The sequence below is a fragment of the Crocuta crocuta genome, unplaced genomic scaffold (assembly GCF_008692635.1).
Source record: "Crocuta crocuta isolate KB4526 unplaced genomic scaffold, BGI_CrCroc_1.0 scaffold25, whole genome shotgun sequence".
Classification (NCBI taxonomy): Eukaryota; Metazoa; Chordata; class Mammalia; order Carnivora; family Hyaenidae; genus Crocuta; species Crocuta crocuta.
In genome coordinates, this window is record NW_027532015.1 from 17,104,451 (window position 1) to 17,127,039 (window position 22,589).

Consider the following 22,589-nt stretch of genomic DNA (forward strand, 5'->3'; position numbering starts at 1 on the left):
TGGATTTTCATTACAATCAGTTTTCACAGGTAGAAAATACCTTTTCTTTAAGAAAAGTCTTATAAGTAAATGAGTTATTTTTAACTTCAATTATGCTTCATTGAAAATGGAATAATTCTGAATCTTCCCTGTGAAGCCAATTTTTTATTCAAGGTAGAAATACCTATAGTAGTGTTTTATGTTGATGAAGCAGCACTGAACTTCTCAATGACATAAATATCTAAACATAGTTATAGTAACAGAAAAATTCTAGAATACTTTTAGTTCAGTTACAGTAAAGGAGGAGAATGTCAATTCCCTTGGAAAGGTACAATGAAAACACTAATAATTATCTAACAATGTCATGAAGAATAGAATCAAAAGAAAGTATTCTGGAAAAGGAGGAAAATGGAAAAGTTGAGTAGTAATTCAGTGAAAAGAATGATAAGGATAGCCAGATGCAGAATACATTCACATTCTAAGATTTGTCAAAGACAGTAGAGAAGGATTTAAGTAGGGGAAGGGAGATGGCAAAGGAGGAGGAAGCCACAAAGAAGAATGTCTGCTAAAAGCACAGTTTAATCAAATTAGTAGCATCTACAAAATAAGCTAAAAGCTAAAATCACTCCTAAGTGAGAGAAAAATGATCCAAATAACTGAGGAACAAAAGAGCAGATACCCAGTTGACATGGAGTCTAAAGCATATGTAAAAATAAAAAGAAGGCTGGTGTACTTGTTTTTATTATTTTGCTTCTTTAGATATGCAGATTAGAAACTAGAAATATAAAAATTGGTAAAGACAAGTATGTACTATTTATTAACCAAAAAGGAATTCTATTCTTATTACAGTTGACATTGTTAGAATTAAAATAATCTAATATATTAGATATCTCAACAAGCATAGTATACGTTCAAATTATGCATAACCTTACTACATGCAAGTCATTCTAATATTATAGCAGGTTTGTTACCAGATTCTACAGATGCATAATGGAGTTGATAAGGGAACGACAATAAACATAATTTTTTTGATCAATTGAGAGAAATAAAAAAGTAGAAAGCAAAAAAGCTATAAGAGAAAAAATTATAGTTTAACTATATGAAGAATATAGTTACTTATAATAAAAATTAAGATTTTAGCAATCCCTGTCAAAATAACACCAGCATTTCTTCACAGAGCTAGAAAAACAATCCTAAAATCTGTATAGAACAAGAAAAGACCCCAAATAGCCAAAGCAATCCTGAAAAAGGTAACCAAATCTGGAGGCTTTACAATTCCTGACTTCAAGCTATATTACAAAGCTGTAATCATCAAGACAGTATGGCACTGGCACAAAAACGGACACATAGATCGATGAAACAGAATAGAGAACCCAGAAATGGACTCATAAACGTATGGCCAACTAATCTTTGAAAAAGCAGGAAAGAATATTCAATGAAATAAAGACATTAACTTCAGCAAGGGGTGTTGAGAAAACTGGACAGCAACATGCAGAAGAATTAACATGGACCACTTTCTTACACTATACACAAAAATAAACTCAAAATGAATGAAAAACCTAAATGTAAGACAGGAAGCCATCAAAATCTTAGAGAAGAAAACGGAACAACCTCCGTGACTTGGCCACAGCAACTTTTCACTTGACATGTCTGCAGAGGCAAGGGAAACAAAAGCAAAAATGAACTATTGGGATCCCATTAAGATAAAAAGCTTCTGCACAGCGAAGGAAACAATCAGCAAAACTAAAAGGCAACAAAGGAATGGGGAAGATATTTGCAAATGACATATCAGATAGAGGGTTAGTATCCAAAATCTATAAAGAACTTCTCAAACTCAACACCCAAAAAACAAATAATCCAGTGAAGAAATGGGCAGAAGACATGAATAGACACTTTTCCAAAGAAGACATCCAACAGACACATAAAAAATGTTCAACATCACTCATCATCAAAGAACTACAAATGAAAACCACTATGAGATACCACCTCACACCTGTCAGAATGGCTAAAATTAACAACTCAGGCAACAACAGATGTTGGCAAGGATGCGGAAAAAGGGGAACCCTTTTGCATTGCTGGCGGGAATATAAACTGGTGCAGCCACTCTGGAAAACAGTATGGAGGTTCCTCAAAAAATTAAAAATAGAACTCCCCTATGACCCAGCAATTGTACTACTAAGTATTTATCCAAAGGTTACAAAAATGCTGATTCAAAGGGACACAGGCATCCATGTTTAAAGCAGCACTATCGGCAGTAGCCAAAGTACAGAAAGAGCCCAAATTCCCATTGAAGGATGAATGGATAAAGAAGATATGGTATATATATTCAATGGAATATTACTTAGCAATCAAAAAGAATGAAATCTTGACATTTGCAACAAGTGGATGGTACTAGAGTGTATTATGCTAAGCGAAATAAGTCAGTCAGAGAAAGACAAATATCATATGATTTCATTCATATGTGGAACTAAAGATAGAAAACAAATGAACATAAGGAAGGGAAGTAAAAATAATAGAAAGACAGAGAAGGAGACAAACCATAAGAAACTCTTAAATATAGAGAACAAACTGAGGGTTGCTGGCAGAGTGTTGGGTGGGGTGAGGGGCATTAAGGAGGACATTGATTGAAATGAGCACTGGGTGTTATACCTAAGTGATGAATCACTAAATTCTATTCCTGAAAAAAATATATTGATTAAAAAATGTATATATAGGTATATGTGTATGGTATGATCCTATTGATGCAAAAAATAAAAGTATAACTTTCAATATGAAAAAAAGATTCTATGAAGGTTATACATGTGTTTAGATATGGAAAGATGTTCAGCTTTGTATCATAGCTTCTCAGTACCATGTGGCTGACAGAAATTAATATAGAATGACAAAAATTAATTAATAATCAGCAAAAGTCAAAACAGGTGAGAGACTAAAGAAATGTATAAGTAGTTTAGAAGAACATATAACAAATAAAATGTTACACAGATAAAGAGATTGCTTTATTGTTGATTTTATTACATATTTGGAGAGAAAATGATAAAAAAACTTTCATTCAATTGTGAGGTAAAGGTACGAATAGCATTAACTGAAAACATTTAATTTAAATAAAAGTGTATGACAATTTAAACAAAACATCAGTATATAAATTGGCAGTTTTTAATTGCTTTACAAAAATTTTTCATCTAACAAAAAGCTTCATCATAGAATTTCTTAAAATAGATTTTTCTACCGTGTTGAAAACAGCATTCAATTAAAAATCAGCATAGTAATTTTCAATAAAATATAGCTGAAATTAAAAAAAAAAAGATTGGGGTCAAAACACTAAAGAAGCCAACCATTTGCTGATCACTGAGTAGTCATGACCATATATATCATTTTATTTATTTCTTTTAATACCTGTTGTCTAAGCATTTCTGACACATTTTACAGATGAGAAATTGTAAATCAGCAAGAAGAACTAATTTAACCTCAGTCCACTAATGTTAGTAAGTGGCTGAGTTGTGATTAAACATGACTCCTGCTGGCTCTATTAGATGATATTCATTAGACTATAATCTATTGCCTATAACTGCAGTAAAAGGTTCACAGATGTCCATAATACTATGAGGAAAATTCACCTGGTACTCTCTCTTTAATATACATTCCTTGGAAGCTCCAAAATTTAGAAGAAATTCAAAAACAATCAAGGACCATAAAAAATAACTGGCTTAAGCAATGAGAGACATGACAGTGACTGATAACCCTAATATGAAGAATGTACCCAACCTGAAAAAGTTTAAAACCTAAGAACTATAATTTTGATGGTGAGTCACCTAAAGAAAAAAGTCCTTTAATTAAAGTACGCATTTCTTCATAACATTTAGCCATATGACTAATTCAATTACTTTAGCTGCCTTTATATATGATCTTATTGGCTTAGTGTAAGTGATACGATAAAACAGCTGTTCAAACGAGGGGATTTGCTATTCTGAAATCCACCGATTTCATTAAACAGGTCAGGAAAGAAAGTATTTGTGGAAGAAGTTATTGGAATAGATGGCTTAGATGATAAAATTACCTCTCTCATGTAGAAGTTCTTCCTCCCAATAATGTCGATTTATTTATTCATGTTATGATTGAGAGCCTGACATGGGTTGGACAGTTTTTCTAGCTGCTACAGATATCACACAACAATACAAAGCACTTGTCCTAATGGAATTTACATTCTAGTGGGAAGACAATGAAAAGTAAACAGAGAAATGAAAAAATTTTAAAGCCCAGGGAGAAGAAAACATCAGCAATGTCAACGACAAAGAAGAAGAAAAAAAGAGCATTTGGACCATATGTTTTTTAAGTTTTCATTTAAATTCCAGTTGGATAACATACAGTGTAGTTTTAATTTCAGGTGTATAATTTAGTGATTCAGTACCTTCATACAACACACAGTGCTCATCACAAGTGCAGTCCTGAATCCCCGTCGAGGAGGGAGAAAAGGGGAATCCTCTTGAACTGTTGGTAGGAACTGAAAACCACATGGAGGATCCTCAAAAAGTTAAAACTAGAGCTACCCTCCCATCCCGCAAATGCACTACTAAGTATTTACTCAAAGAATGCAAAAATACAAAATCAAATGGATCATACTATTATTTGTCATATTAGAAATGTTCTCCCGTGAGGGGCGCCTGGGCGGCTTAGTCGGTTAAGCGTCCGACTTTCGCTTAGGTCATGATCTCGAGGTTCATGGGTTCGAGCCCCGAGTCGGGCTTTGTGCTGACTGCCAGCCCAGAGCCTGGAGCCTGTTTCAGTCTGTGACTCCCTCTCTCTCTGACTCTCCCCTGCTCATGCTCTCTCTCTCTCTCCTAGAAATAAATAAAACATTAAAAAAAAAAAAAGAAATGTTCTCCTGTGAATGCGTATGACAGATTTCCTTTTTCTTGTGTTTTCCAAGAATAGTGGTGACTGATAAGTGCCCTTTTATTGATGTATTAAATTAAGTCATTTTGAAAGTGAAATTAAGTTTTCATTTTTAAATTTATGGGAATGGAGAGGCACACCTTTTCTTTCTAACAGTGATAGAATGATTTGCAAACAAATGCATCATCTCACACAATGAACGAACCATGGAAGTCAATATAAGGTTAATTCCTGCGCAATCTCCATTAGGCATGTACATTACAGAAATATGAGAAAATCCGATTGTGGCTTTGCATTGTTTGCCATACGATTTTATCACGTAAGGGAGAGGATAAACTGAAGTAGACAAGAAACAAGTATTTCATGTAAGGCAGTGTTATGGAATGCTATGGAAGGGAACCATACGTAGAGCCGGAGTCTGAGCAAACTGAACAGTTCATAGAAAAGCATCAAAAATAGCTTATTTCCTTCTTACAAAGAAGGAATCTGCTCCTCTGGAACCCAGAGCAGCTATTACGGTGACTGTTACTAAATTTAAAGCACAATTTATAGTCTCCATTTTATTTGCCTTCTCTGTAACATTCAGAGCTGTTGAATACTTTCTCATTTTCATGAACTCTCCTCCTCTGGCTCTGACAGTACCACATCTTCCTTGTTTTCTTCCTCTCTGGACATTTCTTCTCAGTCTCTTTTGTCAGATCATCTACTGCTCCCCTCTCTGAAATGTCCTTTTAGCTTAGGCATGCATTTTGGGCTCTCTAATTTTCTCATGCAATATATTCTCTTTGGTAAATTTCATCTATTTCCATAGCTTCTGCTATCTAGCAATCTAGCTATCTTGCTAGCCAGCTACCTATGTGTCTGTCTGCACATCTGTCTGTCCATCTATCTATGCATGCATGCATGCATCCATCCATCCAGGCAGGCACTTTCTAATCTATATACTGGGTTACCCATTTGGCATCTTCACTTGGGTGTCCTATAGGTGCTTCAAATGAACATGCCTAAGAGTGATCTCACTATCTATGTTCCTCTATTCCAAATTTGCCCCTCCTTTCTGTTATGTCACTCAGTAAAAGGTGCATTGTTCATCCTGCAACCCAAAACAGCATTTTCAACAGTGTTTTTCATACACACTTATTCCAAACTCAGAACAGTTGACCAAATATCAAATCCCACTATGTCCTTGGATACCTCTCAAATCTATCCACTTCGCTGACCCTGGACTGCTTCTCCCCTAAATAAAGCCACCAGCCTCTCTCTCAAAGCTTTATTCCAAGAACCTTGCCCCCCTCCCACATATTCACCACACTGGGGTCTTTCTAAAATGCAAATCGGGTCAGTCCTCTGCTGGTCCTCAGTGTTCTCCAGATAAAGACCAGTCTTTATAGGTGATGTACAAGACCCTTCAGTTACAGCCCTGCTCACCTGTCCATCCCCATCTCGTGCCCCATTATCCTAACATCTGCTTTTTATGTTCCTTGTGCTTCTAAAACTCTTCCTTGTGCTTCTAAAACACAGTTTCTAGAAGCGTCATTTCAGTGGAGTATTGAATATCCTTCCCAATAGTTTGAGTTGAGTGTCCCTCCCATATACTTCGATGGTAGGGAGCAGGCCTGTCTCACCAGCACCATGGTGTGTTGAACCTATGTTCTTGCTTGCCTGTGCCTCCCACTGATATCTAAGACAGAGACCTTGTTTTACCAGTCACTTTTTTTCTAGTATCTACAGTAGAGCAGGCACTCAATATACACTTAAGGCTATGTATTCTACAAATATTAATGAAATCATCTGTCCAAAACATCGGTGACTTTCAGGCACACACATACTTTCTTATCTAATTTCTTCCTTAAATCACCTGCAAGTTTACTTTACTGTTCAGTCTTCCATTTTTCAGAACTGATCCCAGGCCAGCTCAGAGCAGCTCTCGGCTTCCCAAGGTATGGAAGTCTAGTTCTCTTAACACTTTTAAACACTGATCGTATACCCAAACCTCTCCAAGACTCCATCTCTTTCACCACAGCCTTATTGGACTTTTGCTTCTTTTTTTTTTTTTTTAATTTTAATGTTTTTATTTTTGAAAGAGAGAGAGAGGGAAGGAGGGAGAGAGAGAGAGCACAAGCAGGGGAGGGGCAGAGAGAGATGGAGACACAGAATCGGAAGCAGGCTCCAGGTTCTGGGCTGTCAGCACAGAGCCCAACACAGGGCTCAAACTTGTGAATCACAAAATCATGACCTGGGCTAAAGTCAGACATTCAACCAACTGAGCCACCCAGGTGCCCCTGGGCTTTTGCTTCTTATTTATTCTTTCTTCAATTTATTTATGAAAGAGGAGAAAGTGGAGTGAAGACTTCTGCTTCTTATACATTATTTCCAGAATAACTTAACTTCTCTTTTCTCTTCCCAGTGCATTTTTTAAAGGAGATAGATTATACATATCACTATATATTAGTAAATTTAAAATTCAGAATTACTTGACTCCTAAGCCGGCTGAGAGTTTTTGCTTTAAGAAAACGTGAGGTTAGTAGAGCTTTTAGCCACTTGCCCTATTACATCTTTGTGCCACTTTATAATAATAAACTGCTTCAGGTTGTGCGAGGGTCCTAGACTCATGTTTAGATTTGTAAGGTAATAAGTTCAAGGAAAACTTAGCTGAGGTCTTTATACTCAAACCACTCTGCCTCCGTGTTTATACTTTATGCTAAACATGTCTATAATATAATACATTTTATACTTTTACAGTTTTACGAGGTTTTGATGACAAGGAGTGTCACATCTGCACATCTGAAAGTGGCACTTACTTCCTTGCATGGAGATAAGCAGGCTTTTATGACATCTTCATGCATTTAATTAGCTTGGGTGCACCAAAATTCATCCTCCTTAATTGAACATGTAAATATTTGCAGACTATGGTTGAATAGTGATTCTAATTCTAATATCTTTGTGATAAAAACCTTTCCTACAGGGATAAATGGATGTCAAATTCCGTTTATAAGCCAGGTAAATATTAACTGCTATAGGTCTGTAATGTTTCAAAACATGGTTGTATGAGAAAGAGCATATTTCCTTTAAGGTTCTCCATATCAGCATTGGCTTTCTTTCTTCTTTACCTTATTCTTATGTAACTTAAGTAGAAATTACTTCAGTATTTCATACATTTATGAACAAAATACTTCAGCTCATCTATAAGAATATGGTTCCTTTCCTTTGCATGTACAATCTAGAATAAAATGGAGCACAGGGACCATTGTCATGAATAAGTCCTTAGTAAGGTAGCCTCCAGGTGACATTAAGGGTTTGACAGGGCACTGCCTCCTGGTTTCTCAGGACTAGATCCTTCAGGTTTTTCTGTGCCCCTTCCTTGTAATCTCCTATCCCCTCAGACCCTGGGAGATTCTTCACTGCTAGATAGAACTGTCCTGGGGCGCCTGGGTAGCTCAGTCGGTTAAGTATCTGACCTCAGCTCAGGCCATGATCTCATGGTTCATAGGGAATCACTGTGTTGTGTACCTGAAACTGATGTAACGTTCTGTATCAACTATACTTCAATAAAAATACAAAGAACAGCAACCTGAAGGCACTGATGGGTGAACAAAAGCAAGCCGATTTTGGGTAGAAGTGGACTCTAGGGAGGTGGGAGCAATATGGGGTAAGTTACCTAACTTTCTATGGTTTTAGCCTGAAAACCTTTATTTTTTTTAATGGTTTATTTACTTCTGAGAGATACAGCGTGAGCAGGGGAGGGTCAGAGAGAGAAGGAGACACAGAATCTGAAAACAGGCTCCAGGCTCTGAGCTAGCCATCAGCACAGAGCCCGATGCCAGGCTTGAACCCACAAACCACGAGATCACGACCTGAGCTGAATCCATCGCTTAACCGACTGAGACATCCAGGCACCCCCTGAAAAGCTTTTAGACCAAAGTTAGTGTTGTACTAAATGGCTAAAATTCCAACAGATACATCAAACTAAAAATTTTTCGTCTAGCAGAGAAAACCAACACCAGAGTGAAAAGGCAATCTGTAGAATATGGATTGTACATCTGTACTAGATATAGAGAAAATATTTGCAAACCATATATCTGATAAGGTGTTAATTTCCAAAATGCATAAGGAACTCCTCTAACTCAAAAGTAAAATACATATATATGTATGTATATATATATGTGTGTGTGTGTGTGTATATATATATATNCTTGTTAGATTTAGATATTTGCGAATATTTTCTATTAATCTGTCATTCACACATTAAAACTTGCTATGTGATGGGTTGTTGAATGATAAACTTAATGACCATGACTTTGATAGATTCATTTTTTTCGACTTAGGGTCTATGCTTTTGGAGTCTTTTTAAGCTCTTGCCCATACCACGGTTACAAGGATATTCATTGTCTTTAATTTTTATAGATTTATCTTTCACATTTAGGTAATTTATCTTGAATTCATATTTGCAACATGGTGTAAGGTTGAACTCTAACTTTTCTTTTTTTTTTCCAGAAAGCAAGAAAATGTCCCAACTCCTCAACTATGCAATCCATTTTTCCTCACCAATTTGTAGTATAGTCTCTAATATAGAAAGAGTGTCCAATAAACAATGTGTCTGTCAGTCAGCATTCTGTTCTAAAAATAGCTTGCTGTTTTTATTATTTTGGCTCTTTAGTGCTTACTACCATCTCACAGGCTGAGTACCCCCTATTTGCAACTCTTGCTCAAGTTCACTTCAGTCCTTTCTGGAAAGTTATTCTTACATAATTATTCTTAGTATACATATGTCGGGTTCTTCAAAACATTCATGTCAAATTTTGATTGGGATTGTAAAAACTTGTGGATTGATTTGAAGGTAAAATCATTACCTTTTTTGGTTTAACTCACACCATCCATAAACCTAATATCTTTTCTTCATGTATTGAGGCTTTCTTCTATGTCTTCATATGAAATTGTGAACATTCCATGAAATTCTTGTGCATTCTGTATAGATTCATTTCTAAAGTATTTTTGTTTGTTTTTGTTACTACAGTGAATGATCTCTGCAGTAACTTGCACTGTGTCAACTTGGTCAAATTCAAACTGTTTCTGAGAATTCCTTCCCCTGTGTATTTCTAGGTTGGCTTGCATTGGTTAAATCTGTATGAGATTTGGAAGGCTGAAGCGAGGAGCAGCCATTACTGTCTGAAGATAATTGTGGTTTGATGCAGAGGTGTTGTTGGATTCCCTCTTATTTTCTGTCTTGTCTTCTTTTCAAGTCCAGTTCTTCCTAACTGCTGACCCTGTCAACTAACTGCAAGGTCTTGTTCATGACTAGATTTTTGGTAACAGATTGATAGACATGGTAGCAACACAAAGGCATAGCTTCGCATACGTCTCAAGAACCCCTGCTTCACAATCTTACTAGATGTTGGAACACGCTAGGCTTTTCAGACAGATTGGTTGGTGACTTCTCTGGTATTTTAACTTCCCTCTCAGGCCCTTGCTTCCCGATTTCCTCCCATAATGGTGTAAGGTCTAATTTCTATAATAGATTTTTGTAATTCCATCATACAGATACAATAAATATAAAAAATTAGACAAATACAGATAATAGGAAAATCACTAGAAATTGAGTTTTTGTGTAGCTATTATCTTTTAAATTAATATAATTTAATTGTTTTCCATAATTTAATTTCTAATAATGACATATTGACTGTTTTGTTTGCAAAATTTTTGAAAATTTAAAAATTAGTTCATATGAGCTTGTATGAGCACACCACTGGGTAGACCCATCTGGTCATGATATGTTATCCTTTTAAAGTATTGTTGGATTCACTTTTCTATTTTGTTAAGAATTTTTTGTCTAAATTTATGATAGGTATTGGTTTATAGTTTTATATAGTTTTGACTGGGATTGTAAAGAATAGTTTTATATAGTTATAATTTGTTTTATGGTTTTCTTTTTATTTTGATATATTTGTCTAGTTTTGTTATCAAAGTAATACTGGCCTCACAAAATAAGTTCGGAAGTGTGTCATCCTTCACTATTTTTTGAAAGTGTTTCTGCAGAGTTTGTATAATTTCAACCAAATGTGATAAAATTAGTGAGTGAAGCCATTTGTGTGTAGCATTTTCTTCGTGGGAAGTTATTTTATGATGAAATCAATTTATTTAATGGTAGAAAAATAATCAGATAATTTGTATATTTCAGGACATTTGTCCATCATATCTAAATTGCAAACTTGATTATTATAAATTTGCTTCTAATAATCCATATTATTGTTTTAATATCTTTAGGGTAAAAGTTAATGTTTTTTTATTCTTTATATTGATAATTTGTTTTTTTATTCTTTTTTCTGGATTTTACTAGAGATTTGTCAATTTTATTGATATTCTTCAGAGAGCTAGATTTTTTATTTCACCGGATTACTCTATTTTCCTTAATTTTATGATTTCTTATTTTATCTTTAGTATTTCCTTCTTCCTATTACTTTGAGTTTGATTTTCTTGTCTTTTTTATTTCTTAATGTGAAATGTAGATTATTGTTTTTAATGTAATATAAGCATACCGAAATTTTAATTATGCAATTATTTGTAATTATGCAATAAGAAGCACTATAGCTATATCCCATATAACCTTTGGTATGTTATGTTTTTATCTTCCTTCAATAAAATATATTTTCTAATATACCTTGCGATTTACTGTTTGACTGCTGGTTAAGTTAGTAGTGTTCAATTTTCCATTGTTTGGGATTTTTCCAGGTACCTTTCTCTTATTGATTCCTAGTTTAATTCCCTTGTGGTCAGAGAAGATATTTCATATAATCTCTCTATTTTTTTTTCCTCTAAATCTATTGAGAGTAGTTTTATGGTCCAGAATGTTCCACGTGTGCTTAATGTTTTTTAAATTTTATTTGTAGTAGATGGAATAATGAACCAAAAGCCCGTAGGTCTTGATTCCTGGGAAAAGTAAATGTTACCTTATTTGACAGAGAGGGCTTTACAGATGTGATTAAGTTAAAGATATTGAGATGGGGAGATCATCCTGGACTTCCCTGGTGGCTCTAATGTAATCACAAGAGTGATTGCATAAGAGTCCTTATAAAGGAAAGAGAGAGGCAAGAGAATCAGAGAAGGCTATGTGGCTACAGAAGCAGAGATTAGAAGGACTTGATTGATAGCTTTACAGATGGAAGAAGGCCATCAGTAGAGGAATCTAGACAGCCTTTAGAAGCTGGAAAAAGCAAGGACTAGATTCTTCTCTAGATCTTCTAGAAGGAGTAATGGCCTGCCAACACCCTAATTTGGGTCCAGTGAGACTTTTGACCTCTAGAACTGTAAGATAATAAATTTGTATTTCTATTTGTAATTTATGGAATGTATTACCTAAGTTGGTGGTAATTTGTTATAGTAGAAATGGGAAACTAATACATATGAGTCACGTGATTAGTTTTTTAGCAAGTTATAATTCTCACTGCCTCTTTCTGAATTACCCAAGAGAGGTTAATAATCATCTACCTTATAGAATAATCTTGAAAATTAAGGGAAGTAAAGAAATTTAAAAAACACAGCTCAATTCCTGTTACAAAGTAAGTGTTCTGCAAATACTAATCTCCTTTGTTCTCTTCACATATTGGAAAGTACAGCATCATTTTTGGTTCTAATCAGAATGAATGACATAACTGAATAGCACTTAACAATGATAAACCTTGCAGAGCTACAAAGCGTGAGCAACCAGGGGCTGCTGCAATGATCTGGGGTATGATTGATGAGATCTCGGACTAGAGTGCTAACAATGGGGATAGAAAGGAAAGAAAAACTCCAAGATACATTTTCAGAAAAGACAAGAATTATGGGGGGCCAGAAGAGGCAAGAGCCAAGATAATTTAGCAAATGTGTTTCTGCCAGGGCTAAATTCAAAAGCACTCTTAAACCTTTAGGATCTAGGAAGTAGATTAATATCAATAAAGCCCATTGTCTGTCTGACTCTGAGCTAATGTGAGAAGTCTCTATCACTGATGATCTGGACTATTATCTTCTAAACTGTTCCCTTTTTTTTCTCTGATAAACTCTTGACTGTGTCAATGAATATTAGATATAGTCTAGAACGGTATTTTCCAAATTGTAGTCCATGGCTCCTTGGAAGTTATGAAGTCAACTTGGTTATATAAACACAGCATTTTTAACAAATGTAATAGGACAGGATAGAAGAACAGAGAAAATAGTATACTTCATTTATAGTAATGGTAGAAATTCTTTTCTTTTTAGTGTGTGTGTGTGTGTGTGTGTGTGTGTGTGTGTGTTGGATTTCAATGGAAAATGTATTTCTTGTGGATCACTGTCTAAAATATTCAGAAAACCTGGTGTAAGAGATACCAACATAAACATGCTCATTTTAGACCAGGAAGGTCAGACTCAGGGTAATGTGGAGATCAGAAATGTTTCTTCCATTATTCACTGCCAGGGATTGATCTCAGGCTAGAAAAACAGTTATAACCATTTGAATTCCCTATTAATTGACTTTTATAAGGCAAATCTATTGAGACTATGTGTTTATGAGGTATATCCTCAGATGACCTATCATTCACTTCATAAATAACAACGATTTATTTAGTACATATTTGTGAGATGCACACTATCATGGAAAATTCAATTAGTTCATTGTTAGTGATCCTGAGGCTTTTGTGTACACCTTTAAATTACTATAATTCCCAAATTAACTAATTTTACTAGCATCCAAACTTCAGACATGGAATTGTGCTGGGTACTTTAGAGTTCATTTATAATAAACTTTGGTAAAGACCCCAGTAGCCAAAATCACATGAATTTTGGTAACGTTTTTAATTCATCAAAGGGTAGAAAATCTCTTTGGAATATTAGGAATTAACTCCCAAAATAGGTACTACAAATATAAAAATTTGTAACATACACTAAATTTCAGACTGTCTAATGTCTCTTCATGAATCTTTGGTTCTTACTTTATGGAAAGATGGAAAGTTATTTGAAATCAACAACTTAAGATACTAATTGCAATCACTTGAGAAGTTAATGATAGTGTAAAGCTTTCCTTCATAAATGGAGGCAAAATAATATAATAAAATTAAAATTGAAGTGAATATCGGATAAAATGCTATTTGAATAAGGACTGGAATACTTTGGGAACTCTCACAAAATAATTGATGTAATGTTAAATTCAGTTTTTAAAGCAGCAAGATAAATCTTAATGATATAAAATAAGAGCTCAATTTTAAAATTAATCATTATTTTTTCAAACAAATTATAAACAATCTTGACATTAAAACAATGCTAGGTGATCCCCTGATCAAATTTTATTTATTTTACATTCATATTCTTAAATAGGATACAAGAGTTAATTTGTTACTTTATAATTATGTGTACCCAGGGAGAATTTTTCTATGGAAGACATGAGGTGGATTCTTAGTCATACATGTTGTGGGATTTTTCTCATTTCATGGGAGTTAATGTTATAAGTCTCTTTAGTTTTGAACAGATTTCAAAACAAATCAACAGACACATTGAAACATTGGATTTTTGGGGCTAATGTTGGGTAACATGAATATTCTAGGAGATTCTGACACTGTGCCAAATGTCTTTAAGCCTAAGTTATAGAGTCAGGTTTTTTTTAAGTAAACTTTGAGATTTGCCAACAAATCCTTTTTTTATTGTTACTCTACATTCAGAAGACTGGTCTTCAGAGAGGTTGATAGAGGGCAGTAAAGTCTTTTGCACTGCATAAATTATATCATTAGGTGTCTGAATATGGATTGACTTGTTCTCAAGACCTAAAAACTAAACAGAGCTGAGAGCTAAATCCCGTGACAAATGAAAGTTCTGCGCAAAGATAACAGACAGCATACAGCAAATGGAATTTCTAAAAACCACACTATCCTCTAATATACACCTGATAAATGGTCAACTAAATTTGGAAATTTGGGGAAAAAAAGAATTTAATGTTGCTGCTTCAGGATAGCAAGGGTCAAAGCAAAAATGTAGCATATTATATTAGAAACAGAAAAGATTAATGCATTCAATTTAGTGTTCAATGTAAAGATGGGGAGGAGGGGAATAAACAAAACTAGATTAAAGTTAGTGCATTAGGCTGTTCCTCCCGAGATCCTTATTTTAAAAAACGTCTGTATTATATGGAGTCACATATTTAATGCTGCCGTTAAGGTAAGATTAAATGTTTATCGATTAAATATGGCAAAGTCCAACTCTAATGCTCCTTTAGGTTTTTTTTTTTCTCTTAACGTTTAATTATTTTTGAGAGACAGAGATAGAGCATGAGCAGGGGAGAGGCAGAGAGAGAGAGAGAGAGAGGGAGACACAGAATCTGAAGCAGGCTCCAGGCTCTGAGTTCTCAGTACAGAGCCTGACGCAGGGCTTGAAATCACGAGTCACAAGATCATGACCTGAGCTGAAGTCGGATATTTAACTTACTGAGCCACCCTAGCACCTCTAGTTTCCCCCCCAAAAGTTATTGCAATTAATTGTATTTTTAAAATAACTTAATATAAATAATTATATATCTTATTGAATAATCATAATTTGAATTATACAAATAATACAATAAGTAAGATTTATATTTTGTTTGTGGTCTTTATTGTTATTTGCTTTCTTAGTTTTATTAGAGTCAGGGACTATATAATCATTTTCCATGGAATTTAGAACCTGTGAAATCATATAATGGCTTGACAAGATTTATATTTAATCTGGATTATGTATTCTTTTTAAAGTAAATCTGATGCATAAACATTAAGTTTAGAGTGTATAGCATGTTGCTTTGATACATTTATACATTGTAATATGATTTACAATATAGTCCTATTTGTCACATTACATGATTATAGTGTGATACTATTGTCTATATTCATTATAATATGCATTAGATATTTATGGATTATTTACTACTCATTATAAGTTTCTACCCTTAAACATCATTATCCAGCCCCCATATCCCATAACCACCATTTGCTTTCTATTTTTTTTTTACAGGTTTAACTTTTTTAGATTCTAGATATAAGTGAAATCATATGGGACTTGTCTTTCTCCATCTGACTTATCTTTCTAAACATAATGTACTTAAGATTTATCCATGTTGTAGCAAATAGGAGGATATCTTCTCTCCTCAGGGCTGAATAATATGTGTCACATCTTTTTTATCCATTCACTCATTGATGGGCATTTGGGTTGATTTCACAATGTGAGTATTGTGAATAGATACAGAAGTACATATATTTCTTGAAATCCTGTTTTCACTTCCTTTGGCTATATACCTAGAACAGGGATTACTGGATTGTATGTAGATCTAGTTTTAGGTTTTCTTGAGGAATCTCCATATTGTTTTTCATAGTGGTTGGACCAATTTACATTTTCATCAACAATGCATAAGAGTTTCTTTTTCACCAAATCTTGCCAGAAACTGTTGTCTCTTATTTTCTTGATTATAGCCATTCTCACAGTCATGAGGTGGTATGTCTTGTGCTTTTGATCTGCATTTTCCTGATGATTAGAGACGTGGGACATCTTTTCATGTGCCTGTTGACTATTTTGATGTCTCTTTGAGAAGATGTCTATTTAATTTTTTCTGCCAATTTTTAAATCAAATTGTTTGGTTTGATTTTCTGTTACTTTATTATTGATGTATAAAAATGAAACCGATTTCTGTACATTGATTTTGTACCCTGCAACTTTGCTGAATTCATGGATCAGTTCTAAGTGGGCTTCTGGTGGAGTCTGTCAGATTTTCTATGTACAGTATCATGCTGTCTGTGAAAAGTAAAAGTTTGACTGCTTCTTTGCCAGTTCTGAGGCCTTTTATTTCCTTTTGTTATCTGATGGCTGATGCTAGGACTTCCAGCACTATGTTAAACAACAGTGGTGAGAGTGGACATCCCTGTCGTGTTCCTGATCTCAGGGGGAAAGCTCTCAGTTTTCCCCCATTGAGGATGATGTTAGCTGAGGGCTTCTCAGAGATGGCTTTTAAGTAAGTTCCTTATATCCCAACTTTCTTGAGGATCTATATTAAGAAGGGATGCTGTATTTTGTCAATGCTTTTCTGCATCTAACAGGATTGTATGGTTTTTATCTTTTCTTTTGTTAATGTGATGTGTTACATTGATTGATTTGCAAATATTGAACCAGCCCTGTAACCCAGGAATGAATCCCATTTGATCACGGTAGATAATTCTTTTTATGTGCTGTTGGATTCAATTTGTAAGTATCTTGTTGAGGATTTTTGCATCCATATTCATCAACGATATTGGCCTATAGTTCTCTTTTTTTTTGCTGGGTCTCTCTCTGGCTTGGGAATCAAAATGATGCTGGCTTCATAGAATGAGTCCAGAAGTTTTCTTTTGATTTCTGTTTTTTGGAATAGCTTGAGAATAATGGATATTAATTCTGTTTTAAATGTCTGGTAGAATTCCCAAAGTAGCCCTCTGGCCCAGGGCTCTTATTTGTTGGATGATTTTTGATAACTGATTCAATTTCTTCACTAATTATGGGCCTTTTCGGATTTTCTATCTCTTCCCGTGTGAATTTTGGTAGTAAGTGTGTGTTTAGGAATTTGTCCATTTCTTCTAAGTTGTCCAGTTTGTTGGCATATAATTTTTCATAGTATTCCCTGATAATTGCTTGTATTTCTGAGGGGTTGGTTGTATAAGTACATTTTCATTCCTGATTTTGTCTATTTGAGTACTCTCTCTTTTCTTTTTGAGAAGCCTGGCTAGAGGTTTGTCAATTTTGTTTATTTTTTCAGAAAACCAATTCTTGGTTTCCTTGATCTGTTCAACGGTTTTTTTTCATTTCTATATTGTTTATTTCTTTCCTGATTTTTATTATTTCTCTTCTCCTACTGGGTTAGGGTGCTCTTGTTGTTCTCTTTCTAGTTCCTTTAGGTGCGCTGTTAGATTTGGTACTTGCACTTTTTCTAATGTCTTGAAATAGGCCTGTAGTGCAATGAACTTTCTTAGGACTGCCTTTGCCACATCCCATAAAGTTTGGATTGTTGTATTTTCATTTTTACTTGTTTCCATATATTTTAAAATTTTTTTCTCTAATTGCCTGATTGGTCCATTCGTTCTTTAGTAGGGTGTTCTTTAACCTCCATGTTTTTGGAGGTTTTCCAGACTTCTTCTTCTGATTGATTTTGAGTTTCATAGCATTGTGATCTGAAAGTGTGCATGGTATAATCTCAATTCTTTTATATTTATTGAGGGCTGCTTTATGTTCCAGTAAGTGACCTTTCTTGGAGAATGTGCCATGTGCACTTGAGAAGAAAGTGAATTCCATGGCCTCGGGATGTAGAGTTTTAAATATATCTGTCAATTCCATCTGGTCCAATGTTTCTTTAGTGATTTTCTGTCTAGTTGATCTATCCATTGATGTAAGTGGAGTATTAAAGTCCTCTGCTATTAGCGCATTCTTATCCATAAGATTGTTTCTGTTTGTGATTAATTGTTTTATGTATTTAGATGCTTCCATATTTGCTGTATAGACATTTATAATTGTTAGCTCTTCCTGATGGATAGACCCCGTAATTATTATATAATGACCTTCTTCATCCCTTTTTACTGCCTTTACTTTAAAGCCAGTTTGTCTGGAGGGCACTTGGAATGAGCACTGGGTGTTATATGTAAACCAACTTGACAATAAACTATTTAAGAGGAAAAAATAATGTGCAAAAAAAAAAATAAGTCCAGTTTGTCCGATATAAGTATAGCTACTCCAGCTTTCTTTTGATTTCCAGTAGCATGATAGATATTTCTCCATCCCCTTACTTTCAATCTGAAGGTGTCCTCAGTGCTAAAATGAGTTTCTATTAGACAGCCAATAGATGGATTTGTTTTTTTATCCATTCTGCTACCCTATGTCTTTTGGTTGGAGCATTTAGTCCATTTACATTCAGTGCTATTATTGAAAAATATGGGTTTGGAGTCATTGTGTTCTTTGTAGGATTTATACTTGTAGTGGTGTCTCTGGTACCTTGCATTCCTTGCAACATTTCCCTCATAGAGTCCCCCTCAGGATTTCTTGTATGGCTGGTTTAGTGGTGACAAATTCTTTCAATTTTTGTTTATTTGGAAAGACTTTTATCTCTCCTTCTATTCTGAAGCCTTGCTGGATAGAGGATTCTCAGCTACATATTTTCTCCTGTTCATCACATTGAAGATTTCCTGCCATTCCTTTCTGGCCTGCCAAGTTTCNAGATGGATTTGTTTTTTTATCCATTCTGCTACCCTATGTCTTTTGGTTGGAGCATTTAGTCCATTTACATTCAGTGCTATTATTGAAAAATATGGGTTTGGAGTCATTGTGTTCTTTGTAGGATTTATACTTGTAGTGGTGTCTCTGGTACCTTGCATTCCTTGCAACATTTCCCTCATAGAGTCCCCCTCAGGATTTCTTGTATGACTGGTTTAGTGGTGACAAATTCTTTCAATTTTTGTTTATTTGGAAAGACTTTTATCTCTCCTTCTATTCTGAAGCCTTGCTGGATAGAGGATTCTCAGCTACATATTTTCTCCTGTTCATCACATTGAAGATTTCCTGCCATTCCTTTCTGGCCTGCCAAGTTTCAGTAGATAGGTCTGTAACCATTTTGATTGGCCTCCCTTCGTATGTTAGGGCCCTTTTATCCCTAGCTGCTTTCAGAATTCTCTCTTTGTCCTTATATTTTGCCAGTTTCACTATGATATGTCATGCAGAAGATCGATTCAAGTTATGTCTGAGGGGAGTTCTCTGTGCCTCTTGGATTTCAATGTTTGTTTCTTTCCCCAGATTGGGGAAGTTCTCTGCTATAATGTGTCAAAGGACTCCTTCAGTGCCTTTCCCTCTCTCTTCCTCTTCTGGAATTCCTATGATATGGATATTGTTCCATTTGATTGTATCGCTCNTGGCCTCCCTTCGTATGTTAGGGCCCTTTTATCCCTAGCTGCTTTCAGAATTCTCTCTTTGTCCTTATATTTTGCCAGTTTCACTATGATATGTCATGCAGAAGATCGATTCAAGTTATGTCTGAGGGGAGTTCTCTGTGCCTCTTGGATTTCAATGTTTGTTTCTTTCCCCAGATTGGGGAAGTTCTCTGCTATAATGTGTCAAAGGACTCCTTCAGTGCCTTTCCCTCTCTCTTCCTCTTCTGGAATTCCTATGATATGGATATTGTTCCATTTGATTGTATCGCTCAGCTCTCAAACTCTCCATTCCTGTTCCTGGAAGCTTTTCTCAGCTTCCTCTTTTTCTATAATTGTGTCTTCTAATTCACCTATTCTCTTCTCTGCCTCTTCAATCCGTGCATTGGACACTTCCATTTTATTATGCATCTCATTTATAGCATTTTTAAATTCATCACAACTATGTTTAAGCTCCATTGTCTTTGTAGCATTAGTTTTTCTGATGTCTTCCATGACTTTTTCAAGTCCAGAGATTAATTTTATGACTATTCTAAATTCTTATTCAGTTATGTTGGTTATATCTGTTTTGAACAGTTCTTTAGCTGTCATTTCTTCCTGGAATTTCTTTAGAGGAGAGTTCTTCTGTTTCATCATTTTGGCTAGCTTTCTGTCTCTTGTTAGTTTTAAAAGCTTGTTATGCACTCTGCACCTGCGAGTACTGCTGTATTAAAGAAGGCTCTTTGACTGTCCAGGGCCTGTCTGTTCAGGAAGTGTTCTTTGAATGGTGTCTCTTGGTCTCTCTTGTTGAGACTTTGGTTATTTTATTTCCCTACTCGTAGTGGTATTTGGGACTCTCCACCATGTGTACTTTGGCTTGTTTCTTGAGGTAGCCCTGGAAAAGAAAACAGACAGACAAACACACAGGGAACAAAGGCACGCAAATGCACAGACAAATCCAACAAACATGCAACCTGAAAAGGAAAAAGAAAAAAAGGAAGGGGGAAAAAAGAGGAAGGAGGAAAGACAAATAATAAATATAAATAAAAATTAATAAAAAATTAAAAAGAAGAAAAAAGGAAAAAGAAAAAACTCAAAAGACAAAGGACAGTCTAAAAGCATAAAACCAAAATTCTCATCTACAAATAAAGAGCTGGGTGTATGCAGTGCTGATGGAAGAGCATATACAAAGAGAGAAATGACAGGGTGGGGAGGAAGTGAAATTAGAAGAGAAATGACCAGGCAGAGAGACTAAGAGGCTTAATTCAGAGAGAGAAAGAGGAGAATATGGTAAGAGGCGAGGAGAAAGAAACGAAGATAATGTTACTCAGAGAAACTATATAGTCTGATTTCTCCAGAGAGAGAGAGATAGAAAGGTAGCGGTGGAGGTGTAAAATATACATCTAGAGAATGGATTAAATGTGACTGTTTAAGCAGACCAATGACCAGAGTGCCTAGTCCAGTGGAGGGGAGGGATAAGAATGTGATAGGAGAAAATATATCTGAATAGAAAGAATTGATCTAGAGTTAAACACAGCAGTGCATCCATGTTGGTCTTGCCCCAGGCTCCAGTAAAACAACAACAACAACAACAAAAAACAGCTCTCTGGCAGGAATGGGTGTGGTTTGGTGTAAGCGGGTCTTAGCCTCCACTGTGTCCCATGGTGGCTCCCTGAGGTCCTGCCTTGGTGGTTGTGGGGAGAAAAATGGCGGCGCCCCAGTCCCTTCTAGAACCAAGCATTGCAACTCACTCTTTTGGGTCCGATCTCCCAGGTGGGCCGTGCTGTATGTCCCAAGCCCCGCCTCGTTTCCAGATCTTAGTCCGCATGCCCCATTGATACCACCAGAAATATAAACTTGCAGGGGGAGTCCCTCGGAGCAGTTTCTTTTTCTTTTTCTTTTTTTTAAATATTGTTATTTATTTCTTGGAGAGAGAGAGAGAGAGACAGCATGAGCAGGGGAGGGTCAGAGAGAGAGGGAGATACAGACTCTGAAATAGGCTCCAGGCTCTGAGCTGGCAGTCAGCACAGAGCCCGACGCGGGGCTCGAACCCATGAACCGCAAGATCATGACCTAAGCGAAAGTCGGATGCTTAACCGACTAAGCCACCCAGGTGCCCCCTTCGGAGCAGTTTCAAGCCTCTCGCCTCCCCACTGGGGGTCCAACCGAGCCAGAAGAGGGGCAGAGCGGCCTCAGGCACGCCGCTTCCTCTCCAGGCCGAGCTGGCGAGCAGAGGAGCGGTTTCTCCCGGTGTCGCCTGGGACCAGTGCATCCCGCTCAAGGTCACCTGCACAGCTGGAGACCGGATCCTTGTGTGTCCCGAGCTGAGGCTTTTCTCTTCTCCAGGGACAGGGATAATTCCTTGAGCAGTGTCAGCCGCTCTTTCTTTTCCCCTCCACTCACCGCGGCTCCCTGCAAAGGGGGCTCCCTCCCCTCCCTCCGTGTCTCTGACCCGGCCCATTTTTATCTTCCCCAGTTCGCACTCAGGCTAGAATGTTTTCTCAGTGGACTATGTCTCCTTTTCCTTTCAAACTCCTGGATTCTGTAAGGCTTCCTATGACTTCAGGCCTGCTCCGTTTGAGATGCGGGCAAGTGAAATGTACGGAGCCCCCTACTTCTCCGCCATCTTGTCTCCTCCTTCTGGTCTCATGCTGGTTCTATTTTTAACTGTTTGAGGAATCTCTATACTGTTTACTACAATGGCTGCACCAGTTTCTGTTTCCACCAACAATGCAAAAGCGTTCCTTTTTCTCCACATCCTCATCAACACTTCTTTCTTGTGTTTTTTATTTTAGCCATTCTGACAGATGTGAAATGATGTCTCATTGTATTTTTGTTTATATT